The sequence below is a fragment of the Capsicum annuum genome, chromosome 10 (genome assembly GCF_002878395.1).
Source record: "Capsicum annuum cultivar UCD-10X-F1 chromosome 10, UCD10Xv1.1, whole genome shotgun sequence".
Lineage (NCBI taxonomy): Eukaryota > Viridiplantae > Streptophyta > Magnoliopsida > Solanales > Solanaceae > Capsicum > Capsicum annuum.
Genome location: NC_061120.1, coordinates 214,348,399 through 214,354,741, shown reverse-complemented (window position 1 = coordinate 214,354,741; position 6,343 = coordinate 214,348,399). Strand labels below are relative to the sequence as shown.

At 35.7% G+C, this 6,343-nt stretch overlaps 1 long non-coding RNA gene and 1 other non-coding gene across 2 annotated transcripts; both read right to left on the bottom strand.

Annotated features, from left to right (window-relative positions):
* Positions 1-4,576: 4,576 nt before the first annotated feature.
* Positions 4,577-6,337, bottom strand: LOC124887653. Its single transcript, XR_007045483.1, has 2 exons — positions 5,300-6,337; positions 4,577-5,147 (listed from the first exon to the last, which is right to left on the bottom strand). It is a non-coding gene; the product is annotated as an uncharacterized LOC124887653 (long non-coding RNA).
* LOC124888402 lies at positions 5,925-6,119 on the bottom strand. The gene has a single exon (XR_007046522.1). It is a non-coding gene; the product is annotated as a U2 spliceosomal RNA (small nuclear RNA).
* Positions 6,338-6,343: the final 6 nt, after the last annotated feature.

The following is a 6,343-nucleotide window of genomic DNA, read 5'->3' as shown; positions in this document are numbered from 1 at the left end:
ATTTATGTTTGTTGGCTTGACAAGGGAATTGAACATAATAATATAAAATTTTTATGATGGTGTAACTTTAAATTCATCTAAACATAACAAAAATTACATAATGTACCATTAGCCTACCTAAATAACACTAGAAAAAATTAGCCTACCTAAATTACACTAGAAAAAATTAACCTACCTAAATTTGGTCTTTTGAAACTATGACCAACAAAAATTTTGATTAATTTTGTCTCCCAACGTGATCATGATGACTACCCGTGCCACAATAAGTTGGTACGTGTGGCCTAGTTGATCTTCGACGATCATATTCTGTCGTAACCTACAAAAAATATTTTTAAAGGTAAGATTATTTAAGACTACAAATAAAATGAAGTATGTAAATTAAGAAATGACATCATACATGTAGTTGAGAAGTTTCTGCATTGGACATTGTTGCCTGTAATAACATGAAATATAATTAAATAAATAATAATTAATTAATTGATCATAAATTATTAAATATATTATACGAATTACCGACTCACATCAGAAAAGCTTAACGCCTCATTAAATGGAGAGTTATTCATGAAAAATTCACGCATTCCGGGTTGGGGAGCATGATGAAATTCACTTAATTGTGCAAAATCATATTGCACAACGGGTGGCGTTACAAAACCAACTGTTTCTTCGCGTGAAAAATCAAGCCGTTGAGGGTTCACCAAATTCAAACGTGGGATAATACGCGTCGGTAGTAGCAGCTAAAGACAAGCCAAAATTATCATGTAGTTCTTCTCTACGATCTGCCATACTACTACGACCACCTCTTCTACCCTGACGCGTACTATATCTAGATTCAGATTGACGTCCCTGACGGTGAACTTGCACTGGTGGTGATTCTGCTGATTGAGTCGGTGGTGCATAATTAGGAGCAAAGCTCAATCGTGTTTCTATATAGACAAAATTCATTGATTTCGAAGAAATACAGGCAACTTCTGATGTAAATCCATACATCTCACTAGTTGCTCTTGAATCACGTAAAATCAATTGAGCCATCCGATAAATGGTTTCATGTCCCATAGCCTAAAAATACAAAATAAAAATGATCATTGACATGTATTAAAAAGACCACTGACGTGTATTAAGGTTTTTTGAATATACGTACCAAGGCCTCATGTCTGCGTACCATGTGTTGGTATCCTCTTTGAACAACATGCTCTGAATTTCCAATTAACATGCGAGCATGATTACAATACCAATGAATATACTCTAATTGATTGTTTATATGATGGGGCTCAAAAATATGTTCCCGACGTGTATCCCACATATTTTTTATTTCTTTATACATATTTAAAACTTCTTGTGTTATTCTATTTCGGTTATCACGCTTAAAATGTTATTCGTGAAAATGAGTACACGGTCCAGGTACATGCTGGAGATAACCAAATTGTCTAACAATCCGATCAACCATATGCCACTCACGAACTATTCCACAAATAAGTGGTACTCTAGCCATCCAAATAGGTTCTCCCCTTTGACACCACACGGGCAATTCATTGCGTATTTCTTCTGAATAGGGCTCCCAAATAAACTATAAAATAAATAGATCGTTATAAAACACAGTAATTATATTACTCTTTTCAAATAGATATAATATTATACTTAAAATTATACATAAGAAAATCTATTAGTAACAAATATGGTACTTTTCAATTCTTACATTATAATTTTTTTTTTATCAGCATGACAAATCATGAGTATTAAAACTTCAATTACCTGCTCAATAGTTAGGTATCCTGAACATCTCTAATTATGACAAGTATGTTTCTCGCCTCATTATCATGAACTATACCTCGTCTCCACTTTCGCGCAGGTGGAGCCGAGGCCTCATGATGGTTTGCCCACCGAGGGTGCAGTGCTGGCTGAAGTAGAATAATACGCTCTCATGCTCATACCTATAAAAATATAAAATCAACTAATTTTAATAACACAATAAAATTAAGTAGTACAAATTTTAAAACACAAATATTAAGTATCACGTACCTGAACTAAGGCAAGAAATCCACATACATCGCTAGATGAAGACATGGGTGCACGACATAAAGAATAGTATAAAAATGACAATGCGGCTGCGCCCCAAGCCTTTGTCGACACTGCATTTAAGTCTTGCAAGTAGATTAAATAGTCCAAAGATATTTTAGAATTGGACTTGTCAGGAAATAATGTACCTCCACACAATCATAATAGGTACAACCTAACTCTTTGTTGCACCTCAATTTCGGGAGTATCATCAGTGATATCATCTAACTCTTTTACATATGCAGCTAATTTAGATACAAGTATTCTTCTAATTCCACAAAAGCAATCTAGTGGAGGTTCCCATCCTGTTAAGTCACGCATCATTTGTCGTCTAGCTACAATTCCTAAATCGGTAGAACCTTCTAGAAGTATAGGATTCCCATCTACAACCATTCCAAACATAATTTCAATATCCTGTAATGTAATAGTGGCCTCACCAATTCGCAAGTGAAATGTGTGAGTTTCGGGGCGCCACCTCTCAATCAATGCACTTATAAGTCCAACATCATATAGAATGTTTCCTACTTCTACAATTCCTCTAAATCCACAAAAACTTAAATATTGAAGGATTCGACAATGCAATGGACGCTCCTGTATGTGCAACCAAAATTCAGTATCGGCACGACGTGTATTTAAACACATATCTTGTCCCTCGATGTCCCAATTTTTTTTAGATCGATGTTTTGCTTGTAATTTTAATAATGGATTCATATCTACATAAAAAAAATCAATCTGTTATGATCAAAAGTAAATTAATAAAGATTATTTAAAGAATATAAAATTTAAGTTTAAGAACTCGATGTAATATTTTTATACTTCACAATAAAAATAACGTAAAAACTATATATTAACATACCTTATAATTGATGCCTTAACTTGTATTTTGATTAAATATTTGTAAACTTTTTTCAATTTAAAAAATTTTCTTATGAACATATGAATTACTTCCAACCGAATATATAGACGGAATTTAGATGCAAACAGATATTTATTCACGTGCAAACAGTACTTTTTAAAAAAAAAATGCAGCACAAACATTTCGAAGGCTTCATGGATTACATCAATAGTGGAGGAATCTTTTTACTTTTCAAAGGCTGCACGAATATAATCAAGGATGCACACACTTTTTGATTCAAGGATGCACACTTTTTTAATTCACATGGGAACAGTAATCCTGGCAGCAAGTCACCTCACTGTCAGTGACATGTAAGTCGTTGTTGACCCAGCGATTTATTAATTGCTATGGGCCCGGCGACTTATAAGTCGCTGGATCCGTAACTATTTGTCCTTTTTGGTATTTTTTTAAATTAATTGTCCGTTTTGGTATTTTTAATAAAAAAAATAGCCCTTTTGGCTCCGGACTCTTGTAATGAGTCTTAGTTCTAGTCTCAGTGAAATATAAACTGAGGAACGCCATAAAACTAAAGAACATAACAAAAGGAGCAAAGGCAAAAATATAGTCCTCCCAAATAGTGTCTATAATTCAATAAATATTTTGTAAAAATCATTTTGCATAAAGTTAGGAACGAACTAATAGAAGGTAACAGGGTCGGAGCCAAAAGTTTTATATAAGAGGATTCAAGAAAATAGTAAAATGTCCCAGTTAAGATTTAAACTTTGTGATTTGAAACAACTTATAAACCTCTTTTGCGGCTTCAGTGTAATCTTCCTTTATTTCAATTCTCGTCTTGTCCCAGTAAATGTTGCAATTGAATTAGCTCTTGAAGCAATAGTTCTTGGTGTAAGTGTAGCCGCAGTTGAATAAATATCTGTCGTGTTTGAATCACAAGGAAGAAAGATGATAGCATAGAGTAGAGTAGATTTGGCAGCATGCCACAAGGTTATCCGAGTTCACAGGTGTTCTTGCTATCCCTATCTTCGTTGAGATGGAGTTGGCTCTAAGGATTCAACAGTTCATATTTAATTGAAAATTTTCATTGTATGCTCATTTGCACAATATAAATTTTCTATCAAAAGGGATGTCTAGCTCCATCAAGACATAATACGAATTCAATACATAACCCTTCTTCCTAACCTTCCTCTATAGTGGACTATATTTTCAAGCACAGACTATGAAGGATCAGGCAAGACGGTTGATGTGATTGCCTTGCAATTACAACTGAACAAACTTTCATCACTGAGAAGACCACACAAGCAGATAGATACTGAAAACAAACCTGAAGAAGTTTCTATCACCACACCATGTGAGACCTGTATTACGCAATCACATATTCTGAGCTAAGGTGCACATTCTAAGGTAGTCTTCGAGCTAGCATCCACAATTGTCTAGCGATGAATGAAATAGGTGAAAATCATGTGAGACGGGGGTTTGTGCTTTCTTTCCGTTTGTCAAAGTCTTGGTGGACACAATTATTCAGTACGAGAGAGGTGGCAGGTGTCCAATGATTCAGTGAAATAGTTGAGGTGCATGAATAGCACCGTCATCTCTCACACACACGTGGGGGGTGGGGGGATGTTGCTGACACAGCAAAGGAACAGTGATTATAACAGTGAAAGATAAGAATTGACGCCAAAATTTGTCTAAACTTTTGTTTCCTCTTGGGAAAAATACAAGTTCAATGATGAATAAAATGCCAATAAAATCCCTCTTGTTAAGTAAACAAACATTAAATTTCACTCTTGCAGCTTCATCTGTTTGAGCAGAAGATTGGTAAAAGTCTACAGCCTGGGAACTAACAATTGAAGATTCCATCACTGGCCTTTCATCAAAAAGAAAATCTGAAAGTGCCTGCTTTTGAATCAGTGACCGAATCCCAGAAGGAAGGTTTATTCTGCTGGCCCTTTTTCTTAGCTTTTAGAGTCAACTCATCAATAGTACCAGGAAGATATGCTTCAACGGCATTCTTGAATTTTTCATGCAAATTGACTCACTTGTTCCGGAAACAAGAGTGCAAGTATTTGGCCTTCCTAGAAACTCCAAAACATTCGGTAAATTCTTCCTGCAAGACGAAATGACAGTTGAAAGATACTCCATAAAATAGATATTGGCCCGAGCAAGGATCCATGAAGAGAGCTGTCCAGAAAATATCAGTGGTGATCCTAAATGGACACACAAGTGTAGGGAGAGAGTTGCCCTGAAAAATTCTCATGCCAAGTTCAAACCAAGTGCATTCAAAAAATACCTACTTTTACATGTCTAGGAAAGACTTTTCCTTTCTCATAGATGTAGTTGTAGGTATCAAGAAGATGCAAATGAAAGTAATAGCTATAAAAGAGATCGTATTACATGTCTAGGGAAGACGCCGTCTTATCCATAGCACAACAAAAACTGCATAATTAACGCTGCAAAACCGATGATACAACTTCCTCTACCAGACAGGCATCAACATCAGAACTCCTTGACTATGAATTCAAGCAAAATTCAGTTAAGCATGATTATGCATATTTTCTGTTTTTGTCTAGCTGAAAATTAAACCTAGACGTCATGATGCTCAACCAACTTTATTGACCACTAGGCCAAGTACATCCTCTCACAACTCCCTATTAACTCCATCTCCGCCAAAGAAGGTTCAGGCATATGCTTCGACTTGGCCCCTATGATCCGCTAATTCATCTCTTTTTCTGGTATTCCAAAAGGAGGTGGATAGGGTCAGCAAAAGAAGTGGCGAGGGCAGAAGACAGGGTTTTCAATTAAAGATTCCCGCAACGCAAATAGACAGGAAAAAGGCCAGAAAAGTCCAATTCGCTTTGACTCTTCCCTACGAGCTTTGACTCTTCAATACAAGCTTTAGTAGTTTAAACCTGATCTCTAAAAACAAGAGAGGACACCAGAAATAAAATAAGTACAGTGAGAAATTTCCACAGATTACTAGACTAAGACAACATACTGCTCAAACATTAAACTAGTATTCGTGGGGTGCGCCAGGCCAAAGCATAGTGCAACACTTGGGCGACGCTTGAAGGCCCAGGCAGCAAGCTACCTTGATGAGTCTTCCCCCTCAAAAAATAGAGTTAATATCGTGTGGACCAATGGCCCACATATCAGATATTAAACTGATAAGAACAGATACTACACTTGATCTTAGCCAAAAGGCCGAGAAAGGTATGCTTATGCTTGGCAATGGGCCTTCGTTTTTATATCAACTCTCTATTGTCTACTTCAAATTTTCCTTTGATGTGGGACTCGTAAACATAACAAAAGAAGCAAAGGCAAAAATATAGTCCTACCAAATAGTCTTTAATTCAATAAATATTTTGTACAGCAATTCATTTTTCTATATTTATTTTGCTTTTTGATACTCTAGAAAAGGTTAAAGTCTATTGATTTTGC